This window comes from Miniopterus natalensis, chromosome 6 (genome assembly GCF_054644295.1).
Source record: "Miniopterus natalensis isolate mMinNat1 chromosome 6, mMinNat1.hap1, whole genome shotgun sequence".
NCBI classification, from domain to species: Eukaryota; Metazoa; Chordata; class Mammalia; order Chiroptera; family Miniopteridae; genus Miniopterus; species Miniopterus natalensis.
In genome coordinates, this window is record NC_142086.1 from 53,907,029 (window position 1) to 53,934,910 (window position 27,882).

Consider the following 27,882-nt stretch of genomic DNA (forward strand, 5'->3'; position numbering starts at 1 on the left):
TGCAGTGAGTTTGGGAATATGTTGTAAAATAAATATTGAGACCTTTATAGCTATTTATAAGTCTGGTGGCCAATCTTCAGGAAACTAATTACTTAAATGCTTAGGTAGCAAGATGTAAAGATTTTTAGGGATTTCCCCCACCCCTTCTTTGCTTTTGGCTGTGATTTGTGATGTGAAAATGAGAAGGCTTTTTATTTTTATTTGAAAAAATATTTTATCACTCTGCCTTCCCAGCAAGATACTGAATGAACTTAATGCGAGGATCTAAGGATGCCTCATTATCAGGAGTATTAAAGAATGTTGCAGAATTGTTAAGATAGCTAATGGAGATCATATTGCAGGGGGCACAATTATTTTTTCCTGAAAACAAAACATAAAGCCAAGTATTTTTTTCTTGCCATTTTTGAGTCAGAGGGTCCTTAGAGAAATATCTAGTTTCTAGTTTTCCACCTATGTTTTAGACCTTTACAAGACCATAAATGCAGTAATAAGTTTCTCGGGCTATTGTTCTTTTTTGTTATTCTCTGCTTTATTAATTCTTTCAATTACAAAAACATTGTAACATGATGATGCCAATGAGACTATGCAAAATATATGAAGAAAAGGTTTAAAATATGCTTCAACCCATTCTCACCATAATCTCAAACCATTTTCTATATTTTAAATAGCTCCAAAGAAGCTGTGTATTTGCCTGTAGTGAAGAGGCAAAGGCCACCTGAAATATCAATTTTCTTTGCTTTTGACTGGTGTTACATCAAACTTAACACATTACACTATCTAGGTAATGCTGTTTCCCAGTTCTGATTGGTAGTTCTGCATATTATTGATGAATACAAATTGAAAAACCTAATTTTTACTTAATTAATAGTTTGATAGCAAAGTATGAGCTCATGTGAGGTGTTTTTTATGGTAAAAAGATCCAGAATTTACCATTATTTGCTGCCCAGCTCAGTGTCTATGGGTGAATCTAATTCATCTTCTTCAGCCTATTTATTTAGGTTCTGACTCACACCCAGGAGGTAGCTCATCAGTTTCTCCCTCAGAAGGTGGCCCAGACAGATGATACAGCTGCGGGAGGTAATGGGTTATTGATTTTCATATTGCCATTGAGCAATGATTATCTTTGTCTGCATCTCATTCTTGTGGCAACTATGAAAAAATAAATTTCTGGAATTAATGGGCTCTACCTGTTATTGTCAAGCTGACATTGATGCTGTGGGAGACTGTCAGTTCTCAAATACTGAAATTAAGAATCATTGACCATTAAATTTGGAGTAGTCTTGATAGTCTCTTAGTTGAATTCTTTCATCTTTGGGCTCCCAGCTCAATGCCAGCTGAGTCGAGTCGAGACATGAGAAGATCATGGATTTTGGAATACTGCATAACTTTCCTACTAGCTGAATCTGGTTTCTTGTAAGTAAAAAAATATATATTAACATTTTTATAGGGTATAATCATTATTAAATGAAAAGAGGCATATGAGTTTGGTAAATACCTTTTTCCCCCTGGAGGTAGAATCCCTCACTATGCTTACAGCCTTCCTGTATATCTTACACCAAGTATGATCTGAAATCAGCAAAGGAAAAAATGCTATATGTGCTTCTCTCCAGAAGGAGAATCTTTATCCAGGTAAAAACAGAATTAGACAGAATTCTTCCATGAAATATTCACAGGTAAATTACACAATAAAAATTTTTTTGTGAACAAAATTTTTGGAAATGCTGAGATAAGCCAAATGACACAACTCCCTTTATTTCAGGAATTCTCAGTTTGCACGTGGCTTTGTATCACCACCAATAGGGTAATACTGTATGAAGTAGTTCCCAAACTTATTTGACTCCAGAAATATTTTTATATCCAGAACACCTTGTCAAACTAGAAACATGATGAAAGGACTTTGAAAAGAGTGAATCATATCAAATCAGTATAGCTTGACCTCAGTTCGGCATGTGTGTGCCTGCCCCATACAAGCTGGGCCTGGGCATGATTACACTGATTAATATAATACTGAAAAGTTGACATTTAACCTGAGCCCTGAAGAATGCCCTGGAAACTACGTAGCAGAGAAGATAGGGAAGAAAATTTCATATGGAAAGAGAACTTTGGAAGAACACGGCATACTTAAATACATGGGATAGTGGGGAGGAGGCTAGGAAGATAAAGCTTCTGAAAGAGGAAAGGTTAGCTTAAAGAACATAGGGCTAGCCTGGCTGGCGTGGCTCAGTGACTGAGCATTGGCCTAGGATCCAGGAAATCAAGATTCAATTCCTGGTCAGGGCACATGCCCGGACCATGGGCTAGATCCCCTGTGGGGGGCTGCCTGATCCCTGGTGGGGGGCATGCAGGAGGCAGCCCATTAATGACTCTCTCATCATTGATGTTTCTATCTCTCTCTCTCCCTCTCACTTCCTCTCTCTGAAATCAATAAAGACATATTTTTAAAAAAACAAATTAGTGAAAAGAATGTGGGGCTAATTTCAGGGTAAAGAGACCCCATTGAAGATTTTAAGGCAGGTGATTGACACAATCAGACTTATTTTTAGAAGAACAGTCCAAAGGGAAACCTAGAAATCTGTTTGGAGGATAGCAACATGTACAAGCTTCTGCAGTGCTCTTGGAGAGAAATGCTGAAAACTTAGTAGCAGAAACAATAAGCAGAAAGTGGCCAATTGGTCAGCTTTTTGCTGGCTAAATGAACAGAATTGGCTGCCCACCTCTATCCCCCAATCACTGACCCGAGGCTGTTGTTCTGAGCTGAGAGGACTTCATCTGTTCTCATCTTCTATAACCCATAACCTTATTCTCAGACCTCCTCTCTCCTGTTGTCTTCTAAGTAGCAATGGACTTCATTTTTAAAAAAAACTTGTCAAGTTGTTGGCTAGTAAAGGTTACCTCTTCTGTTAAGAAAGACTCTAAAGATTGACAATATGGTGGATCTTCAAGTACTGGAAAAGCTGACAAGCACATTAATTTTGAACAGAACATTATTTTATGTTGCCCTGAATAAGGTCACTTCTATGAGCTGTCTCCTTTATTTCTACATATAGTGCTATCCCAAACCAGGTCGACCAATGAATTCAATTAAGGGTTTGCTTAGAACAATCAAAGTTATAAAAATTCCCCCTTTTGAACACCATGATCATTTTCGTGTTGAGCTCTGCTTCAAAAGTAACAATGTCTTATTTTATGGACTGCACTGTTCTTGGTTATCAACTAAGAACTGTTGTCTCTTGCACAATGTCAGTTTGGGTCACAGTGTCATATCCTTCCCTCCCCAAAGTGTCTCTCATAGAAGTCTGAGCAGTCTACATTGTCAATAATGATGACAAATTACTGGCAACACTGGAAAAAGGGATCAAATAGCAAGTTCAATGAGACCTAACAGACATAATATGGTGCTTTTCATCAGTTGTCAATTAAACTGCCAGACTTAATTGGTGCTGTGTTTAAAATAATATATTTCTGACAAGTTATGACACAAATACATACACTAATACATGTGAAGCAGGGAGTTTTCTCTTGTGGCTTCATTTTTTGTTTCCAGTTCTTAGCCCTTTGCCTTCTTCTGTCCCCTGCAGACAAATACAGCTATCTATCGTCAAAGAAGCATGTCATTTAGCTTCCAAACAGGCTGCTAGTAAGTCTTTTCTGTAGAAAGGGCTTTCAGATTCCCAGATAATAGTTTTGACATTGGCTTGGGGTTCTTGTGTGGGTATCTTGAATTGACTAAGTTACCAAGATTTCTTCTATCTATTGCCCCAGGAGTAGGAAGAAAATCAGGTGTTGCAGTCTAGTCAATGAACATTTATTGAATGTCTGTTATGAACATTCAAGATAAGGTGGGACGGGAAGCAAAGATAAATGGAACCCTGTCTCTATGCAAGGGGTTTACAGTCCAGTAGGGAGACAGACACACAAACTCCTGACAGAGATTCTAGGGTAGCGCAGAAGGATGGAGCAGAGGGGACAGAGCTGGCAGACATTTGCAAAGGTAGATTCAACTGGATCATGATATTAGGTTAAAATGTATTAAACTATTACTGTAGGTAGGCACTGTGCTAAGACCTTTGCATGCAAAATCTCAAGTAATTCTCACAGCAATTCTATGATATAGGTACGATTATCCTCACTTACAAATGAGAAAATTGAAGCTCAGAAAAGATAGGCAGCTTTGCCAAGCTAAAAAAGGGATAGAATTGACATTTACACCAGTTGTATTTAACTCCACAGCCTGTTCTCTTAGCAGCAATGCTATGCTGTTTCCTGGGATATTAGGATGAGAGAAAAGGGGAATAAAGATGAGGCTGAGGTTTCAAGTAAAAGCGATGAAAACGTTGCTGGTATATTTCCCAAGATTTAAAGCACAAGCAGAACAATCCCCATATTCAGGTTTTATTGTGTTGGGTTAATTTATGGCCAAGTTCAGGGGGTCTAAGTTTAGTGGGTGAAAAAAGGATCATTGTCCTGAAAAGCTAGTAATTCCATTAGTTGTATTTCAGTTGATTTGGGTAAATAGAAGGACTTTAAGCAAAGTCTTTTGGTTGAAAATATGTAAATCTGAAGAAAAGTTATCTTGCTCACTCATTCATAAAAAATACTATATGTCAGGTATTATCTAATCCTTGTATAAATAAGGATTTATTTAGTCCTTGTAATATCCTCAAGACATCGGTACTGTTTGCCTCCACTTTCCAGATGAGAAAACTGAGGGAAAGAGAGATTAAGTTACTTTCCCAAGGTCTCTCACCTCCCAAGTGGTGAACTTGGTAATGGAGCCCAGGCTAATCTAGGAATAATCCACCATCATAACCACTAAGTGCTGCCTCCACTTCCAGTTGATAATGAAATGGCCCACAGTTACTGGACCCTTATTTGGAGGCTAATCCCTTCTCCAGATTCTAGAACCAATCCCTTTTGAATTATTTAAGGAGGGAACTAGGTGAGAAGCCTAGGTGGGTCCTGATCTACCCAAGGGTGCCTGTTTGGGGAATTTGACTCTTCTCTTGCTCCTGTAACAAAGCTCTTTATGCCTCTTGGGGAAGTTTCTCTTTCCATGTTCTGTTCCCTTAGGTCAGTAAGAGGCTCTACGTGGGTTATTTCCCCAGGAATTAGGTCTGTAAGACTCGAAGCTCTGTTTGCTTTTGTCAATTCCCACAATGTATGGCAAACCTTAGTCACATGGCTAAGACTCTGCTACCTGCCCTACAAATGCCTCCCTGAGTCCAATATGCTTTCAGATCTCCAATCATCGCCTGCTTCCAGGTTGGTCTCTAGTCTTCATGCCCCGGACAACCTTTGGGGTAATCCAAATCTTATGCTAGATGTCTTTAACATATGCTTTCTGGGCCACACTTTCTGAATTAATTCTATTATCTAGAGCTGATTCTCTCCTCACCACCTCTCTGGTGTCTGTCCCAACCAGTGGAGAGATCTAAGATCAGGTTTCAGACTCATGTAGATAACCCTTTGGTTGTTAAATACATTAAAAATAAATAACATGGGCCCTGCCTAGTGCGGCTCAGTTGGTTGGGCATCATCTCGTGCATGCACCAGGCGGTTGCCCGTTCAATTCCCAATCAAGGGCACATGCCCGGGTTGCAGGCTGGATCCTTGATGAGGGGTGTGCAGGAGGCAGCCGATCAATGTTGAGCTTCTGCATTGATGTTTCTCTCCCTCCCTCTCCCCCCTCTCTCTAAAAAGGGAAACAAGAAGTGGATAGATGGGAGAAGATAAACAGATAAAGAAGGGAAAATGCAAGAGTGGAGAGTGGAGGGAATTAGGGAGAGAGAGAACAAAAAGAGAGTGTGAGATGAAAGAGGAAAGAAAACTGAGTGAAAAGAGAGAGATAAAAAGAGAATGCAGCCATACCTTTTTTAAAAAGTAAAATTAAAAATATAAAACCACAACCAATTATTCTCAGTTATCAGATAGTCTCACCAGACACCCAACAGAAGCAAAATAGTCATTATGACCTAAAAAGCCCCACAGTTAAACTTGAACAAGTTATTAAATTGTTTTCCTTGCAGTTATCGAGAATGGTTTTGCTTGGAGTGCTGTCACCATATATTAGACTTCCTGGATTCTTTCCTTCTGAAAGAACTTTTCTGCTTTTGCTGGGGTTTTAGTGGTCTATTAGGGAAAATTATATTATTTCCACTATTTTCACAAACTGTACAGTAGCAAATATTTTAGGAGATAAAAACAGCCCAGGGAATGTCTGTGCAATGCTAAAACCAACAGAAATTTTTATGAAAAATTTTAATTATTAAAATCTATTTATTGATTCTTCAATTCATTTATTTGCTGAGCAACTGCTAGGTGCAAGACAATGTTCAGATGTGATCAGATATTTCACCCAGATTCAGATACGACACCTGCCCTCAGAGAGGTTTCAAGCTATTTTAGGAAAGGAATCAATTACACGAATAACTATGATCTAGGGCAAGAAGTGATAAAATAAGAAAGTGATATGGGTTTTTAAAAAGAGGGGTTGTTTTGGCCCAAAAGAATTAGCCCATCTATCTCCTTTCCTCCTCCATCTATCCCCCTTCTTGTTTCCCTTTTTAGAGTGAACTTTTAAGTTCCCTGAAGTCGGACAGAAGGTCATAAGCCCACCAGGTGAAGTTAGCGTGGAAGAGAATTCAGAGGAGAAAGTCTTATTCTTAAAGATTGTTTTCAGCTTAAGTTAAAACTCTGCTAAGAATATTTTTGTAATTTGTTATACGTCTACATTTTTCTGCCTGTTTCTAGTTGCCTTCAAGTTTCCTATTCTGGGATGTCTGAGAAATTCCCTGGACTCCACTGCTTTGACATGAGACAAAAGAATCTCACTGTTTACCTATACAGGAGGTTTGGTAAACAAGGTGGGTACCCGTTCCTTTGCTGAGAGCCAAGGTAATCTTGAATTGAGAGACTTTAGGAGGCCTGAAAAGATAAAACACATTTTTGATCCTGAGAAATCTGACTCATTCACACAAAGGAGGAAGAAACTCAAAGAAAGAGACTCATTCCACAAATGTTAATAAGAAACCATAAGTGTTCTGTCCTAGGGAACCAGAGATGTGAGGGGCTTACAACTGGGTGGGGAAGTCAGGTGTCATGATAACCCCACCCATGCAGGCTCAGCAAACATGCTCCCATTGGAGCACATTGGGAGAAATCGTCTCAGCTGGTGGCAGCTAGGAAGGCTCCACAGAGGCAGTGACACTTGACTCTTGAAGAAGATGCTGCAGCCCTGAGTGATTCTCAGGCAGTCCAGGAGGGATGCTGTGCACTGCCTGATGGTGCCTGGGGTCCTTCTAGGAAAGACCCTGAGCAGAAATGCAGCCAAGCAGTGACATCTCTGAATTAGCTTTTGCTTTCAGTGTTGTAAACACTGATTGCTTTAGCAAAACTTTATTCAGTTGGCTTACCTTTTAAAACCTTTCATTATAGAGAGTTTTAAAACATATATGAAGGAAGACGGGAGAGTATAATGAACCTTTATATACCTGTCATCCAGCTTCAACACCTATCAGCCTATGGCCAAGTTAAATTTAAAAGAAATCCACTGCTATACTCATTCTGGGCTTATTTATTTGGAAAAAAATTGCTTATTCATAATATAGGCATAGCTATTTCCATTATTTTTTATTCTTAACACTTTACAAAGTTACTCCTTGGTATTTAAGTGAAGTAGTTTATAATGGCATATTTTAATTTTTTTTCAAAATTTCTGTCAATAAATTAAATGATCTTTAAATACAGGAAAATTGCAAAAGAAATTTTTCATAAATTTAACCTGTGATGCACTGACACAATGATATATACTGAAGGGATTCATTTTTTAGCATTTTCAATGCACTTTTAAACCTAATTTTTGAAAGATAATCTTTAAAATGGAAATTATATAAATTAATATGGAGTTAATAAAAATGTTTTCCTCATGAGGATGTCCAGAAAGACACTTCCACAATTCTGAATTTATATGCACTTTATAAAACAACTTTACTGATGTATAATTAATATATAATAAACTGAACCCACTTAAAGTATAAATTGGATGAGTTTTGATGGATGTGTGCACTAGTGAAACCATCACCATCATTAAGATACAGGACATTTCCATCACCCTAGAGTTTCCTCATACCCCTCTGTTTTGTGCTTTTTTAAAAATGTTTTGGAAAAGAATTTTTAAAAATACTTTATTTTTTGGAGCAGTTTTAGAGTTCATAACAAAACAGAGAGGAAAATACAGCAATATTCCATATACCTCCTGTCCCCACACATACACAGCCTCCCCTATTATCAACCCCTCTCTCCCCAGAGTGGTACATCTGCTGCAGCTGATGAGCCTACACTGGCACATCATAATCACTCAAAGTCCATAGTCACATTAGAGTTCACTCTTGGTGGTGTACACTCTATGGGCTTGAACCAATGTGTATGGACATGTGTTCATCTTTGTGGCATCATACGAAGTATTTTCACTGCCCTAAAAATCTTGTGTGCTCTGCCAATTCATTTATCCATGATTGTTCTCTGTACTGTCTCCATGGTTTTAACACATCCAGAACATCATATAGTTGGAATCATACAGTATGTAGCCTTTTCAGGTTGGCTTCTTTCACTTAGTAATATGCATTTAACTTTCCTCTACGTCTTTTCATAACTTGATTGCTTCATATGGTCTTTAATAATCCAGCCTTTTCCTGTAGCTGCAACATTACCTCTCATCATTTGCTGCCTCCAACTTTTATTTCACTCATTAAACAACTAACAATCCTTGAATATTTCATGTTCTCTTTTGTTTTCAGGACTTTGTGGAAATTGTTCTGTCTTCCTCAAATGCTGTCCCCCTTCATCTGCTTCATGTGTCATCACCTCCCTAGTGAAGTCCTTCCTAATATCTTACGATGAGTGTAGGCACTCCTTCCCTGCTGCTAAGCCTGTGGGTGTGCTAATCACACTCTGCTGGAACCGCTGGGTTACTTCTGCCTCCTCAAATGAGACTGTGGCCCACTTGAGGGCAGGCACTGCCCAATGCTCGATACATCATGTGATGCCCAAAGGGATTTGTTGAATGAATGTAGCTATTAATATCAATGATTCATTTAATGTCATTACAAATTTACTAACTCCAGTATACCTATCACAGTACCTGACACATATTAATCACTCAGCACATTTAACTATATTAAGCAGCCATTTTTCATTTACTGTATTTTGACATGTTCCAATTGCATTTGTAAAGTGACTAATTTAATCCTATCAACCTCTCTACTATGCATATGTTTTATTATCTTCAACTAAATAAAAGATGAGGAAACTAAAGTGCAGAAACTTTAAATAATTTTCTTGGGGTCAAATTAACGTCAGGAATTGTGTTCAAGCCCAACTTCTCTTTCCAGTTGAAGAAAGCATATAAGTCCAAGAATAGGGGAAGAATAATATGCAGCTTTGTTACTCTCTGTCCAGTCTGCCCTTTATCAGATATGTATTGTCTAAAAATAAGAATGTCTTTGTTACATTTTCTCAGTTAAAAGTAAGAGAAAAGAAAAGGAGCTAAGGAGCCTAACACTGTAGAAAAGGCAAATTCCAATTCTTGTATCATCAGATCTTTATCTGCAGGCATTTGATAGGCTTCAGAGTTGACCAGAAAACTGCTGTAATATCACAGGATCTTTAATTCGTACATTGACCTGGAAAAAGAATGAAACGGATGATGATTATGACTTTGTCTCCTGATTGAGAGAAAGTTCATGTCTTCACAGTCAAGTTAGACAGATTATGTGTGTGGACTGAGTAAGTGGCTGTCTATCTTGTGATGTTGGAAGGGTCAGGGAAAGTATGTCTGAATAAACATTCCTCACTTAAAACATTGTCTAAATTTCCACTATGAGGAAATCCAGTCAAACATACCTTTGGACAGAGAGTTTATATGGGAAATTCTGATAAAACACTTCCAGGAGGCCATGTGATGGAGAGAAAAGCATTCTGGCTTTTGACGTCCACTTTCTCCCTCTGATGATAACTTGTTCTGTGACCTGGGCAAGTGACTCTTGTAACGCAAACAACAGGGTTGTTTTCTTCTCTGTAGAATGAGAAGCGAGACCACTTGACCTCTACATCCCATCAGCATTTCCATTGCTATGTATCTTGGGGTGATCAAGGATCCTATCACTGCAGTAGGCTGACCTGCCTCTGGTTCCCACCCTCTGGGTTCCCATACTCCACCTCACTATCACCAGAGCAGTGTGGACACTGAATGGCCAGCATTTGAGTAGTAGATCTGTGGAAATTCTATGCATCAGGGAAACCCCAATTATCTTTTTTGACATTTAACAAGAGATTTCTGGAGTATTTTGACAGTTGGAAGCATTCCTGGTCTTCACCGAGCCACAGTTTTATCATCTTTAAACTGGAATTAAAGATGATAAATCCCAGTTTATCATTGCTGACTTCTTTTGCCTTGTCTTAAATTATAGGTGAGGTTTTAATGGGCAGTGCATTTGCAACAGTGCTTTAACAGAATGCCTGGCACAGTATAGGCAGTTCAGAAAGTTACTTTCTTAGCCCTAATTTTCCTTTTCCAGAGTGGGCTTCAGGTCAAGTAAAACCAATATATACATCCTTATGCCCAAACTGGCCTATACAAACATGTAGTACCAGACTTTTTATGTTTCTTTATGTCTGGAGAAATAAACCAATTACTGTATATTTTCCTAAGTCAATCCCTTCTCAATAAATATGTTTTGTTTATTTTCTGTAGAACGTGATTTGGGTTCTGTGTGTAGAAGTGAGGCAGTGTCCAATTAGAGCTAGGTTGCCTTAATAATAAGTTGCTTCCCACTAAGACTCTCATCCTTGCATTGCCTGCCCTGACCTGCAGATACCTACTTGGCCAAGGCTCTCATTGGTGCTTCCTGCCACCAAGAACTCTTAAATGGCTGTGGGTAGAAGGTCTGACAATGATGTCAGTTTCTGTATCTGGTTTCATGTGACAGTTAATTATAACATTCATTCATAAAATAATAAAGAAACTTGTTGTCATAGTGATGGCTGACTCCCCAAGCAGGAGGCATACCCCTAATCAGAGCATCTGTCTGCACAGGGCCAAATATCAATTTGTTGTGTACGCTGTAAGAATAATTGAGACTGTACTTCAGAGAGAAAAAAATTTGATATGGACAGAGTTTTCTGCACTATTGCCATGTTCAGTTCTCTTCTATATAATCATGATTTTCCTTTGATTTCTTCTTTTTGGAAAAAATGTAATTTTTCAAGAACTTGAAAAATTTTTCAAGAACTTGTTTATACTGCAGAGACCATGGCAATAAGGGCTCCTATTATCCAGGAGTCCTTGAAGGCACTGAGGCTAGTAAGAGGGATGTTGTCCAGGTAACTGACTGTGGGGGCCACTAGGATTTTATCACTTGTGCAGTTACGACAGATCCCACTGTAGCTCCTGACTCACGTGTTTGCTTAGAAAACTTTGGAGAAAAAGGAACATTGGCTCCTCACTCTTCTGATGATCCTGCCATCTCCATTTTGCCAAGAAACTCATGGAAAACTCAGATAGTGCCCGGATTGTCTGGGACCTATAAAGCATTGAAATTAGTCTGGCTGGTGTGGCTCTGTTGGTTGGGCATGGTACTGCACACCGAAAGGTTGTAGTTTTGATTCCCAGTCAGGACACATGCCCAAGGTTTGGGGCTTGATCCCCAGTAGGGGGGATGCAGAAGGCAGCCGATTGATGTTTTCCTCTCACATTGATGTTTTTCTCTCTCTTCCTCCCCCTTCCTCTCTCTCTAAAAATCAATAAAAAATATTTTTAAAAATAGAAATAAAAAAAGTATTGAAACTAATCAAGCAAATATCCCTTCTCTAGGAGGGGATGCTGAGAGTAGAACCCAGATTGAACAAGAGAGGGACAATGGGGAAAAAGAAATGAGAAAGCTCATATAAAATGAAAGAAAAAGTCAACAGATCTTAGAAAATACAAAGCAATTTTTTTTTTTTTGGCCCAAACTTCCATTTCCCAAAACCAAAAGAAGAGAGTACTTTAGAGTTAGGAGGCTAGAAAGACTCTCTTGCACAATTTACCTTTCTAAGACTATAGTACTGTGATTTCTAATTCAGGAGCCATTAACCACATCTGGCTATTTTAATATAATTAATTAAAATTAAATAACACTAAAATTTTAGTGCTTCAGTGACATTAGCCATATTTCAAGTTCTTAGCATCTATATGTGGTTAGTAGTTACCATTACACAGTGCAGAATATTTTCATCATTGCAGAAAATTTCTGTTGGACATTGCTGGCTATCTAACAGGTAACGAGTAACAGAAAATGAATGTAATCAAATCCTGCAAAAAGTTATTATAAGATAAAAGAGAATAAGGAACAGAGTAATGTACAGATAGAACAAGGATTGGCAAACTTTTGGCCTAAAGATAGTAAATATTTTAGGCTCTCCAGGCCTAAAATAGATAATAAATATTTTACATAGATAGTAAAAAAAAGGGGGGGGGCTTTATGTGCCCCCTACTCTGATACAGCTCAGCAACTCTGCCAATGTAGAACAAAGTCAGCTACAGACAATAAATAAGTGGAATGGTGTGGCTGTGTTCCAGTGAAACTTTGTTTACAAAAGCAGGTGGTGGGCTGGACTTAGCCTGCTCAGAAACCTCTGTTATAGGCAATAAAGTTTTGTCAAAAAGACATAGCTACAAATGAAGATGGTAGCCTAATCATCAAAATTGGCTAAAAGAAGAAAATGGGTCAGTCAGGTCTTTAGTCTGTAAATACAGTGGGCATGGAGAAAGTCAAGAAAGCTGACAATATCTTAGGCTACAAAAAAAATTCTCAATAAATTTCAAAACTATAAAAATAAAAATTTAACTTAAAAAGACCCTTTCACCTAGAAATTTTTAAAATGCTATTAAGTAATTAATTCTTGGTTCAAAGACAAGATACAAAACTAAGTTGCAGAATTCCTTGAAAAATAGCGGACAACACTACATAGCAGAATCTTTGAAATAGAGCTAAAGTAGTTCCCAGAGGAAACTTTATACTGTTAAACACCTGTATGAATAAAAATTAAAGATTACGTAAATGAATTAAATACTCAAAAATTTAGAAAAAGAATAAAAAGTAATTTATATGGATCAAAGCAGACATCAATGAAAGAAAATAGAAAGCCAGCGAAAGTAATAAATACAGGTAAGGTCTGGCTCTGTGAAAAAAAATCCACAAAAATGTTTAAACCACTAGCTAACCAATTTTTTTTCTTTTACCAGAGATTAAAATATAAATATATAAAATTAGAAATCACAATGGAGAGAAAAAAATAGAAGAAATTTAAAAATTATGAGACTAATCTGTAAATTTAAGCAGATACATTTGAAAATTTTGATGCAATAATTTTCTAGAAAATATGACTTATGAAAATTTACCTCAGTAGAGATAGAATGTCTTGAAAGACTAATTACTATAAAAGAAATATAGAAAGAACACAAGAGCCTCAGGACCAAGTGGTTTCCAATTCTGCATATAACTATGCTCTTCTTGAAGGTATGTTTGTTTTCATCGCGTAACTGTTCAAAGTTTCTAGGAAGCTCTCTTAAACACAATGATTTCCTTGCACCCACATTCTGAAATTCATTTACTTGTACACTTATTAAGTGCATTCTGTGAAACTGATGCTGTGGGGGACACAGGCAGCAAGGGCAATGGCAGTGGGGCCTGTGGTGGTGGTAGTGCAAAGGTGCTCGGGCAAGGCAGCAGGGAGAAGCATGCAACAAGCAGAAACATCGCAACGCAGCAGCTATGAGCTGGATAGACCTGTGTTGGAATCCTAATTCCTCCGAGTTAAAGCTTTATAACCTTGGGCAAGTTATTTAATTTTGCCAAGCATTATTTTTCTCGTCTTTAAAATGAGAATAATAAAACTACCTACCTTATGCCGTTGGTGCGAGGATTAAATGAGATAAAGTTTATGAAGTGCCTGGTTTAGCAGGGGCATGGAGTAATCACTGAGCGAATCATAGCTTTTGTCACCTTGACAGAGGAGGGGGTAATAATAACGTGGTGTCCTCAATACTTTTGCAAGGTCCACAAACTAGGAAAGTAAATTGAAATGTGGATTTCACCTTAAAATCCAACACGTTTAAGCCTGAGCAAATATTGTGATGTGAATCTCTGTTCTTGCTCCTAATCCTCCCAATTCAAGGTATCTTCCTTCAGGAACATTGGGTAAAAATAGGGGCTGAAAACGTAGCTGTTGTTTTTTGCCACTTCCAAACTCCATTTAAACAATAGTAAAGAGATATTATAAAAGGCAAAATTCACAGTAGAGAAATGAAAAGAGACAAAGTTGCAAGCAACAACATTTTAGAAGATGAAATGCAAATGAATGGGTGCAAACTAACTCAGCAGCTCAAGAAAAGCTGAATTTTAAACCAGCACTGGTAAAAGTTGTAAAAACAACCTATTTACATACAGAATCCCTCAAAAACTTATAAATTTACACCACTACCTCAGGACTTGGGAATGAACAGGCTTGATGAGAAGTCTGTTTATAACACAGATCTCTAGACCCCCTCCCTCATACCTTGCAGCCAGGTGAACACCCACCCCCACTTTGATAGAAGACTGGAAATGTAACCTCTGGATAAAATAAACAGATGTTCTCTGGACTAGAAGACACCAGGCACAAGTAAGAGTAGGGTACCATACTGAAAACAATGGCAATTAAAAAAAATGTATGTATCCCAAATATTGAGGTTTCTAGTTAAGCTCTACCAACACAGCTTAAGAATGCCAGCAACCAGACAGTATCCTCCAGTACAAGACTGGAAGATTCTCCCCCAGGAATATGATCAGCCCAACAGGAATGATTTAATATGCTCCAGCTTACTGCTAGAGAGCATAGTCAACAAGTCCCACCCCAGGAGTCCAAAGCTTCTGATAAACTTTTCTTGTGACCTGAACTATTTAATTTTTATGGTACTTCAAAGATCACCATCTATCTCTAACTTGAAATACAGAGACTAAAACAAACACAACACACACCTTGGAGAAAACAGCATTTGGTGAGAAGACAACTATATACAGTATACACACACACACACACACACATACATATGTGTGCATAAATATATGTGTGTGTTTACATATAATATCTTCAGAGAGTCTAGAGGTGATATTACAACCATTAGAAAAGAAGGGAATGGTGCCCTGGCTAGTGTGGCTCAGTTGGTTGGAGCATTGTCCCTGCACCCAAAGGTGGTTGGTTTGATGCCCAATCAGGGCACAGGACCTGGTTGCAGGTTCCATCCCAGCTTGGGGCACATACATGAGGCAAACAATGTTTCTCACATCAATGTTTCTCTCTCTCTTGCTGTCTCCCTCCCCCTCTCTCAAACCAATAAAAGCACATCCTCGAGTGAGGATAAGAAAAAAAAGAGGAAGAAGGGGATTCTACTAACAGCAAAGTAAGGGACAAATAAAGGAGCACTTAGAAACCAAAAATAGGACAGCAGATATATAGAAATTCAATAGAAAATAGAACAAAACGATAAATATAAAAATAGGAAATAGAACAAAACGATAAATATAAAATAGAACAAAACGATAAATATAAAAATAGGAAAGAAAGATGAGAAAATACAGGGATTAGTCCTTGAGGTCCAATGTCTAAATAATAGGGCTTCCAAAAGAAGGGAAGAGTGGAAACGGAAGGGAGAAAAATCACCAACCAAATAAGTCAGGAGAAATTTCCAGAACTGAATGAGACCAGTTTCGAGATTAAGAGGACATACCAAGTACCAGCACAATGGATAAACATACTGCAATAGATGGAGGGAGAGATGGAGGGAGGGAAGCAGAGAGAGAGAGAGAGAGAGAGAGAGAGAGAGAGGAGGGGGAGGAAGAGGAGGAGCAGGATAAGGAGAGAGAGGGGGAAAACTGAGGAGAGGGAAGAAAGGAAAATCCATACTGACACACAAAGAACCATGAATTGCAATAGTTCCAGGTTTCTTTCCACAGCCACACCAGAAGCTAGGAGATCATGGAAGGGAACCCCCAGCATTCTGAATGGGATGATTCCTAATGCAGAATATCGTACCCAGCTAAGCTATCCAGATGGCATACAAATAAAATGAAGACATCTTTGAAAATGCGAGTTCTCAACATTTTACCTGCCATATACTCTTTTCCAGAGAGTTTTTCTTTGCCGAAAGATGTGCTTGATTTAAACAAAGGAGAATATTAAATAAATAAGTAAATAAATAGGAAGATATGGGTATAGAAACAGAGGGTCCAACACTCCAAAGAGGTAAAGGGAATCCTAAGGATGACTGAAAATGCAAATCCTAAGGTACTATATGCTTTCAGCAACAAATTTTGTGGAGTCATCAACTTTAAATGCAAATGTATATTTTTTATTAAAACAAGTACACAAACAAAGCAGAAGTAAATCTTCTCAAATGTATTATGAGCTCTCTGCCTGTGGACTTTTCTGATTCTGAAGGGTTTCTGGGCAAGCGTAAGACACAACATCTTTTTCTCACCCATCACAGGGAGATTGTGGGAGAGGATGTGTTTGGGAATGTAATTTCACCTACCTAAGCCTATTATAGTGACCACTGTTTAAGAACAGTCATAGTTTTTATAAATGCAAATCCCACCCAATTGTTTTCTAAGTATTTTTTCCTTATAGCTTACCCTGGGATTCCTAGGTAGCTGAATCTCAGGTGAATAGGTGAGAACCAAAAGATTGCCAACAGACAGGGAGTAGTCAGGAGAAGCATTCAGACAACTAACTGAATAGCAATGAGCAAGGTGGTCATAGCCAGAGGTCAGCAGAATGTAAATAACAGCAATAATAACTATTTGCATGAGGGTAGAACACCAAGTTTATGAAAGACTTTCATCTTTTAAAAAATGCATGTCCTAATTGGTGTCTATTTAATAAGATGGTTAAAGTATAGGTATCCTGGGTCAACAGCCCCATCTGGGCTCCCAGCCAACAGCCAGGATCAACTGCAAGCCATCCCAGCAAATCCTGGATGTCCAGCCCACCCAAGTCAGGAATGCCAAACCCAACTTCTATCTGACCGCAACCCCTGACAGTTCCCCAGATGAGAACCATCCAGCTGGGTCTAGTCAGTCCAAAGAATCATGAAAGGTAATCATAAACTTTTGTTTTATGCCACTAAGATTTGGGGTGGTTTGTTATGCAGCAATAAACAAACAGAACAAGGATGATCTACTCCAGCCCCCGTATGTCCCCAAAAAGAAAAGAAAATCTGAGACAGGGGGTGACTTTGCCAAGGTCTCAGAGCAGGGTGGTGGTTGGGTTAGGAACAGACTCAGGCCTCCAGACCCTCAGGCTATTGGTTCATCGCCAGGGTCATTTAATCTACAGTAAATGTTATCAATGTTTTCTTCTCTCCTCTCTCCCCCTCTCCTTCTTATAACTTTTTATTTTGATATTTTAAACTTACAGAAAAATTTCAAGAACAGTACAAGAAACTCCCATATGCTCTTCACCCAGATGTACCAATTGTTTGAATTTTACCTCATTCGCCGATGTTCTTTGCAGGAGAATATTTTTCCGCAGGGATGCTGCCCACAAGACTGAGTCCTGCTGGGTGGTTAGTCACTGCTCAGATCGTCCCAGTGGGAATATGAGGAGGAATGGGCACCTGAGAGTGAGAGGAGTGTAGGAGGGGAAGCTGTAGGGGAAGGAGAAATGTTAATTAAAAAGAAAGGGCATAGGGGGATACTTTCAACAATAAAGATTAAACCTATTTTAAAAGAAGCGGCAGCAGAAGAAAGGGCATAAAAAGGGAAGAGCAGAATTGCTCCAGACCAGCTCGTCCGCATCAAGACTTCCCCAGGAGCAGCTCTAACCCGGCCTGACGTACGGAACACGTCGAACCTGAGGTCTGAAGGCCCACGTTTAAATCTTGCTGCATGACCTAGAGTGAATTTCCTTTTTGTCTCTGAGCTTTGGTTTTACCTTTCTTTACAAACCAGATTAAATAAATCGACGCATGTGAAAAGGATTTGCCAATGGTACAGAATAAAGGAATTGTAACCACTTGTATCTAATAGGATCACTTGGACAGCTTGTTAAAAATTCTGATGCTAGGACCTCATTTTCACAAATTGTATTTAACTCATCTAAAACCCAGGCACTGCAGTTTTTAAAGGCTCCTGGATAATTTTTAATGTGCTGCCAAGGCTGAGAAGCACCGAGATAGACAACACCACCATCATCGTGGATCTGCTCAGTCTTGGAACCTTGCAGGACTAGACGTCCTCCGTCTTATCCCCTTCTCCTCCTCTGCCACCACTCTCCTCACCAGAGTCAAACCTTCTGGGCCTGGTGTGCTTCACTTTCATTTAATCATCTCATTTCTGCACTGTCTGGTTCTGCATCCCTGAGAACCCACTCCACAAAGATTGCTTCCTGGAAGTACCTTGCAAATTCTCAGTCTCTCTGTTGCCAGTCGGAGTTTTGCTCTTGTGCAGAGGTTTTCCGTTTCCACCACAGAGGTCACCAGCTGTCATTTTCTTCTCCAGACTTATAGCTCAGGATTGGCAGGAACTGTGACTCATATGCAAATACCTTTGAAAAGAAGTGTGGGAAGGATTTTCTATTCCTTGGTAGTCTTAGCAGGGAAAAAATAGTAATTTTTCAGATGAGTATAACTTCTCTTTTGTTACAGAAATATCCTTTTCTGGTGAATTTGTTTTCCTTTTTTTTTTTTTTTCTTCACTACAAATATCCCAGAAATGAACTATTGACTTCATTTTGAAGTTTAAATCCTTCTTTCTTCCTTCTTTCTCCTTTCCTCTGTTAAAGAAAAACATTATTCATAACACTTTTAAAGACAATAAGGCACACTTTCTTCAAGGGGGAGGGTGGCTCTTGCAATAGTTGTAGGGACCACGGCAATGGGGTTTTTCAGTAGGGAGAGAGATTGTGCTTAACTCTGAATACAACCAGGAAAAGTAGGAATTTATAGCCAAGGTGCAGGGTTGGAGTCAGTGACGGAAAAGTACTAAGAGCAGACAGGGGTGGCAGGGGCAGGTTCTGATGGCAGGCCAGAGTGACCAGACGTCGCTGAGGGATGGTGGAGGGAGAGGAACCTGACTGGACATGGAGGGCGATTAATAATGAAGGATGGGGAATTCTAGCTAACCCAGCTTCTTGCTAAACTTCTAGCTAAACCCGGATTCTTACTAAAATTGGGCAATGAAAAGATGAGCACAGAAACCTAAAAGTCAGGGCCCAGATGACAGGAGAATTCAGAGGAGTCGGATCAGGGTTTGGTCAAGGAGAGAATCTTTGTGACCTGCTTCCCTCTCCTCCCCCCTTCCTTCCTTTCTTCCTTCCTGCAAAGCATTTATTAAGCAGCTCTCATGTACCCAGTGCTCTGCTGGGCACTGAGAATGCAAAGATGGGTAAGACTGTGTTCTGCCCTCTGCGGAACTCCTGGTGTAAGAGGAGAGAAAGATGAACGCAATACAATTTGAAAGGTGTGATAATACAGTTATGCAAACTTCTGCCTGAACATTTAGCTTTGTTTGGGATAGACACAGGAAAGAGGAAATTTAGCTGAAGTTGGAAGGGTCGGCTTGAGATTTCTTAGGCAGAGAATGGAGGAAAGACATTCCCAGCAAAGGAACGGTATGTGCAAAAGCCCAGGGAGTGAACCAACAAGATGTGTTAGGAGAATTGCAGTGGTAGTTCAGAGAACAGAAGGGTTTTCTTGGGGGAAGAGAAATAATGAAGGAGGGACTATTGTCTAGGACTGGATGGTGGAAGAATTTCGTAGGGTAGATATCTATCTTAAGCCACTTTGGTCCAAGGTCTGGTTGGTCCCTGTTTTCTCAGGTTTTCAAACTCTGTATTTCTAGCATCCATAGAGGCAATCCGATTGGAATTTCTCTGACACCCCCACCCCAGCTTCTCACTCCTCTATTCACTGTGTTCCAGGCACACAGGCCTCCTTTCTGATCCCAACTGTAAACTCGTTCCTGTCTCTGGGCCTTGGCTCTTGCTGTTCCCTTTGCTCGGAATTCCCAGATCTTCACGTGGTTACCTCCTCCTTGTCATTCAGTTTGAATTCAAGTAGCACCACCTCCTAGGACCCTTTCTGACCACTCCTTCTGCAGTTACCCTTCGAGGTGAGCTCACCCTGTAAAACTTTCTCCATAGCAGTCATTGTAACATAAATTAATCTTGTTTGTTTGCTTGTTCCTATGTTTATTGTCCATCTTCCGCTTCCAGAATATCAACTCCATGCAGGATAACCCTTCTTATTTTCCTGTGGAATCCCCAGAACTTAGCAAATGCAGGGCACTTGGTAAGCATTCAGCAAATGCACTGAATAAAACTAGCTGGCACGTGTTTTTATTGGAGCCATCCCTTCCCAGGGACCAGAATTCATGTCCTCCATCCCTGTTCCCAGTGTTGAGGTATCTCCGAAGTAAGATCAGAATTATTACTGATGAACATGGAAAGAAACTGAGAGCTCTAAGGAATACCCTGGCCTGGTGAGGTCTGATGAAATGCCCCTGCACTACAACAGTGAACACTTGCCCCGTCACATCCAGCATGCAGGTGTCTCCCAGATCCTTGGTTTCTCTGTCTCCTGGCAAAGCTGGAGGTTCCTCTGCCTCTCTGACTTTGTTTTCCAATTTGACATATCCTGGCCCTGGGGAAGATCTTCTCTTTAGCTCTGTCAGCTCTATAGTCAGGCTGCTGCAACTGTGACTGGGGTGGGCACTAGGACTAAAGGGAGCATAGGGAGGGAACATTTTGTGCCATGCGGGTAGAAGGCAACATCGGGTTAGAGGAGGCAGAGGACTGGAGTGAGGAGGGGAAACCAAGAGCAACTATAGCCCAGAGTGATGTGGCTGCCTCCTTAGCTGTTTCTTTCTAGCAAACCTTGAGGGTTTTCAGAGTGTCTTTTGGTATATTTCAAAGTTAAGTAAATTCTACTACTAATGAAAGCACTTTCCAAACCCCATTTTCTTTGGTTAAAAAGGAAATCAATTCAAAACATCTTTAAAAAGGAAAAAATAAGTAATCTAAGGACTGTGGTTATTTTATCTTGCTTGCAAGGAAGGAAGACTTTGCATCAGCTAATGACAGAGTCCTCTCTTTCTGGGCCTTGAGTGCTTATGAGTGAATCTGTAGCTAAAGGCAAATTTCCATTTCAGCCTCCTAGACAGCCTTAATTACCTGGCAGAAATCACAGAAGGTGATGCCAAGTGGCATCTGAACCTGTCATTTTCTTTCACTGTGTTGGGGATTCAAACATTTTCCACTCTAATGTGGCAAAATAGTCAATCAGCCTAAATTATGCATGCATTCCAGATCAAGCCAGGGACATGTCAGGAGCAATTCAATATTTTTTTGAATTTGGGAAACTGAAAGCCCACAAGATAAAAGTTTAGAAGAGCTAGATACAAATTAACTTTGCAATATGGGGGAAAACAAGCATAGAAGTGAGAAAACTTTTTCTCCTTGGCTGTGTCAGTTTCTGGGACCACTAGACAATTTCAGTAGTAACATTCTGGCAATACTGAACAGACAGTGTTAATTTCCAATACTTGCCTTGAGTTTCTGTCTTCTTCATTTTTAAAAATAGATGTTAGGTAGTGTGTTATATGTGTCGCTTATTTTGTGATTGTGACAATGTTGCCACTTCTGTGTCATTGCATTCGTTTTTTCAGTGGAGGAAGCTTTGTCAGGGTCAAATTGACTCTGTAGAGGGAGTTCTGGTATTTCTGGTTACCTCACATGGTATAAATGATTAATTCTGGGAATTCAGGAAACATTTATAAAACATCTATGCGACAAAAACTGAGCCAGGGTCAGCATGAATGAAACGTTGGCTCTGCGTGCAAGCCACTCCTACACTCTTGACATGTGCTCTATAACTCTGATTCAAAGTCGAATGGGTTACGGACCCTGGAGGCAATGCAGACTATGGGCTTGTGGTGGGAGCAGGGGCAAAGGAGATGCATTACAATCAAGAATCCAAGGAGAAATCAGAAATTATTAAGCATGTGTTAGAATTCTGTGTATATAGAAATAAAATGGCAGGAGAGCATATTCTAGACAGAAGAAACAGCTTGAAAAAAGGCATGAAGTTGTACAAAGACCAAGTGTGCTGTGGCAATTGGGTAAACCAGTGTGGTGGAGACCAGGCTGTTTATGATGCAAGGAGAGGAAGTGTTGCATGAAGGAAGGAGAGATAAATAGAAAACGATAAATGTCAAAAAACACTATGGAAAACTTTGAATGACAGACTGAGGAATCTGGTTACTATTTAGTAGGCAAACCTGGCTGCTGTGGCCCAGTGGTTAAGCACTGACCCATGAACCAGGTTTGAGCACATGCCTGTGTTGAGGGCTCGATCCCTGGTAGGGGGCATGCAGGAGGCAGCAGATCAGTGTTTCTCTCTCCCTCTCCCTTCCTCTATCTCTAAAATCAATAAAAACATATCTAAAATATATATATATTTAGGAGGCAAGAGAGAGCCACCTAAGGTTTCTGAGCAGAGGAATGACAGGCAGAACCCCTTGGGGAAGATAATTTGAGCTGTGATCATAAGGGCCTGGGCCCCAGGGCAATGGCTGTCAGAATGGAGTGGAGGCCGTGCTCTCATTGCTGACCCACCTTTGTTCAGTCAGCCCCGTGAAGTGGGAGACACTAGGAACACAGAGATACATAATCAACTTTCTCTTCAAAAAGTTCACAGAGAGAACTAATGGAATGTCCAACCAGCCTTGCTTCCAGGGACTTCTACTTATATAGCCAAGGACAATCTGATCGTCTCTCTCCAGTCAATAACTAATCCTCAGACAAAAAGTGACAAGTTCTGACAATCAGCCAGATTTGCTAACGCCAAATAGCTTGATATTTTGAGAAGTGCAAAAGGATACTATGATTTCCTTTTATTTAAATATTTACTAAAGACAAACAAACTTTTAAGTAGAATGATATGCAACTAAATTTTTTAAACATGCCTGGGCCTGTTGATTGCCTCCACTGAGTTCCACATCCTGGTACAAGATCCTCAACATTAATGCCCTATGTTAGCAACACCCTCCAGGGGCACAAGCACTCTCTCTCTCCAAGACACCTTTCACAGGCTAAGGCAGAGATGGAGTTTGAGCTGATCTCCAGATTGCATCCCATCTGTGCACACAGGTTTATTCTACAAAAAAAAGTATGGTCTCCCATGGACATGACAGTGTGTTAAAACTCAAATATGGTCCAGTCTGCAGGTTTGTTCATTCTGAACCCTAAAATAATAATTTTTTTTTTGCTATTTAATAAAGATCACATCTCTAAATGTTTGTGTCCATTTCATATACATAAGCAATAAAAGTTAAGCAGGTTAACCATCAACTGTATTATTTCTTTATGTTTATAAGGTGATTTTTTTTTTTTTCTTTTATCAAATTCATTCACATGCATTATCTCGTTTGAGTTTTACAGATATCTGATAGGCAGCATGGGTGCTATTGTCCCTGTATTTCAGGAAAATACAGAGTTTCGATAACTTTCTCAAGGATAAACTAAGTTAAAAGTCCACCACACAGGCTTCCAGACTCTGCCAGGGCTCATTCCACGTATCCCCCAGCTGCTAAGTTTTCAAGAGTGTTTCAGGAGCAATTCTTTAAAAGTTAGGAGCAGGTCACTAATGAAGGTGTGTATGTCTTAATAGTGATGAATTAGAAGAATGGAAAATCCAAGGGCATCCGTATGGTTGAGAAGATGATGTTTTGGCTTCGCTGGGGAGCAGCGAAAGGTTTCTCAGGCTTCGGGGATGGTGAGGGAAGATCCAAGGTGACATTTTATGTTTCTTTTATCTTGGCTGAGACCTTGGGAAGAGGTTAAAAAGCTGGAGAAAGGTTTGTTACTTAAAGAGGAGTCTTTTCTTGAGAATTTTGCATCCCACTTTGTTTTGCTAGGCTTTCAGGAAATTAATAGTCAGGCAGCATTCCAGCCTCAGAAACTGGAATGAAACCTTTGGCAAAGTAAGACAAACACCAGGTTTGTTCCTGAACTGCCGAAGGAAACACTTTTGCCTTTTCAGCTAGAGTTAATTATCCATACCTGAGAAAATTGCCAGTGGAGATCATGATCTGCCTGAGGTGTCTGTGAACTGCCTTCCAGAACTCTCTGTTCCTTGCTGTCTTTTTTACCTGGAAAAACTCAAAGAATTCCTAAACTGCATGGAAAACCAAGATATGAGAGAACAAGTTTTCTCTTTATGTCTTAAGTCATGCATTGGGACTTCAGTGTATTATGCTGATGATCTACCCCAGAGCTCTTATAAAATTGGTTCTCTGGGTGATGGTTGGAGCCTCATTGCACTGGACAGATATGGTGGGCAGAGCTGATTATCAAGAAAGTTAGTTTTGCCTTGTTAAAAACTACTCTACAACTGAAACATCAAGTGAGAATTGACAGAGTAGAAGGGTTTAAGGAGGTCATAAGAGTTTGAACCAGTAAAAAATGTGTATCCTAAATGCTGTTTTGGCTTAGTGATTCTTGAGTGCAGGATCTGAGTCCTATTTATATCTGTATGCCCCGTCCTGTTCCTGGCACACAGTAGGCCTTGATATGTGTTCCCTGTTGAATGTTTATTGACCTGGAGACATGTTCATAGACACTGGTTTTGCAATACATAAGCAGACAGAAAGAACCCCTTGGCAAGACAAGGACCAGTGAAGTGCTCTTAGAGAAATGCATTGGAACTTCGTCTGCATTTTGACTGTGACTTTATAGAGTGAGTGGTGGTCAGGCCTGATGGTGACTGGAGAATAGAATAAGAGAAGATAGAATAAAGTGGGTCTTAGGGATAGGATGGGATTTACTGATGTTGATATTCCCCTCTACCTACAATAACTCCTGAAACCCTTTGTTCAAACCTTGGAGGTAAAACCAATTATATCTTGTGTCCTGACTTTTATTTTCTTAACAAATGGTGCCAGCACAATGTGTTGAAAAGGTATCTTTCCCTCCACTTAATTCTCTTTGCCCTTTTGTCAAAATCAATTGACCATATATCTACATGTGGGTGTAATACTGTACCCTGTCTCTTACATTGATGGATTTGTACAACTTTATGGCAATCCTACTCTGTCTGATTATACAGATTTATAAGTTTCAAAACCAGGTAGTATAAATTCTGCAACTTTGTTCTTGTTTAAATTTATTTGACCATTGTATGTCATTTAAATTGTCACATAGATTTTGGAATCAGCTTGAAAATTAATATTAGCTTTAAAAAATGCCTGCTGAAGTTTTTATTGGAATAGCTTTAAATCCATATGTCAGTTCAGAAAAAACATTAACCTCTTAAAAACATTGAGTCTTCCTATCCATGTGTGTGGTATATCCCATTTGTTTGGCTGTTCTTCCACATCTCTCACTAATGTTTTGTAGTTTTTAGTGAAAAGCTTTGTACGTTTTTTGTCAAATTTATCACTAATTATTTTATATTTTGATATTATAACTTATTGTTTTTAATTCTATTTTATGAGTGTTTATTGCTTGTATGCAATTATTTCTTATTGCCCATAAATAATTAATTTTTATGTATTCAACATATATTCTGAAAACTTGATAAACTCACCCATTAGTTTTTTTGTACCTGTTTCGGAGATTATTTAGGATTTTCTACAAATATATTATGTCATCTCCTGATAATGACAATTTTATTTCTTCTTTTCTAATTTGTATGGAAATTTTTCTTGCTTTATTGCAGTGACTAGGACTTTCAGTACAATGGTAAAAAAATAAATAAATAAAAAAAATTGAGAGCAGGTGTTCCTGACTTTTTTCCCAAAGCTTAGGGGGAAAGTATTCAATCTTCACTATTAAGTATGATGTTAACTGTTAAGTTTTTTAATACATGTTTTTTTTTCAAGTTGAACAAGTTACTTCTATTTCTAGGTTGCTGGGACTTTTTAATCATGAATAGACATTGAATTCTGTCCAATTTATTTTTCTGTACCTATTGAGATGATCATATGGGTTTTCTTTATTTAGTCTACTAAGATGGTAAGTTCTACTGACTGATTTTCAAATGCTAAAGGAACTTTGTATTTCTGTGATTAATCTCACTTAATCATGCATGATGTATTAAATAAAATTTGCTAAAATTTTGTTAAGAATTTTCGAGTCTGGAGAGATGTTGGGTTATATTTTTCTGTTTATGTAATATCTTTGTCTAGTTTGCATATCAAGGACAATACTGGCCTCACAGAATGGGTTAGGAAGTATTCACTCTGCTTTTATGTTCAGGAAGAGATTATAGAGAATTAGTATCATTTCTTCTTTCAATGCTTGGTAGAACCCCCCAGTGAAACCATTTGGGCATGGTGATTTCTTTTTTTTCACAGTTATTAATTGGTATTCAATTTAATTAATATGGGCATATTCAGGTTATCTTTCTTTAGTGAACTTTGGTAGCTTGTGTTTTTCAAGGCTTTTGTTAATTTCAAATAATGTGCAAAATTTATTGCCATGAAGTTCTTCATAATATTCATTTTTATCCTTTTGATATCAATAAAATGTACAGTGATGCCCATTTTTTTCATTCCTGATATTGGTCATTTTTCTGTATCTTTTTTTTTCTCCTGATTAGTATGTCTAGAAGTTTACTAATTTTAGTAATTTTCTCAAATCATTGATTTTTCTCTATTATTATTTTGTTTTCTATTTTATATACTTCCACTTTGATCTTTATTATTTCCTTTTTTTGACTTATTTTATCCTGTTTTAAAACATTGTCTAAGATGGGAGGGCAGCCAGGTACCTGTGACTTTATCATGGCCCAATGCAAAAGACTCCCTGTTTGAATTTGCACTGAAATCATCTCTGCTCCCACCCTCTTTGTGATTACTGGGCTTTTAATCACTAATAATACTCAAAGTTGAAAGTGTGAGATATGTTGAGTGTGAGCAGAGGCATTTTTCTGGGATCATAAGGAAGTTAAAAGCAAATCCAAACAAAGAACCAGGGATGTGACTGGAAATCCTAATTTAGAGAGGAGAAGATGCTCAGAATAAGGTCATGTAGCGACAAGGAGCTATGTCTTATGTGGCCACGGAATTTGGAGGTCGAATACACATTCACCACGCACACTTGAGACAGAGTTGAGGCAACAAAACACTATTTATTGGAGCATTAAGTAAAACAGACAAAGTAAAGCAAAGTGAGACAAAGAGTAAAGCAAGTCGTCACCATCCAAAGAATGTTTCCAAGATGCAGGGGAACTGAGGCAGCACCTTGGCTTCAGGGGTATCCGGCGAGAGTCCCTGTCAGAGAGTTCTGACTAGGGCCCCTCAGAAGCTATTGTTATAGGATTTCTTATACGTCCTTGATTTATGGAGTGTTCTATAGCAACGGGGCAACCTACCTGTGGTTACTATAACCACAGGGGGCATCTCTATGTGATCCTATGCATGCATTCCAACTGTGGGTCAGCTATTGGTCAAGCATGAAGGCTGGCGAGGCCGTTCCGGGCTCACTGCTGCTGACAAAGGAGTCAATGCCCTGGTGCCACCCGGGCAAAACGTTCCTAGACACAAGTGAAAGGCACAAGGGAACACCTACTTCCTATTGTCTTTACTTAATAGGTCATTAGAGCAATCCTCCCTTATCTAAAGAACTGCTCCTTGGAATAAGTGTTAGACTTCATGGTGGTCTTGAAACATCCCTGGATCAATGGATAGAAGCTATAGGGAGACAGTTTTACTTTGTCACAGAGTGTCCCAAATGGGAGTGATCTTTGTGCAGATAGGTGTGAGGTCTCAGTCCCTGGAATAATTGGACAGAACTAACATTTGATCA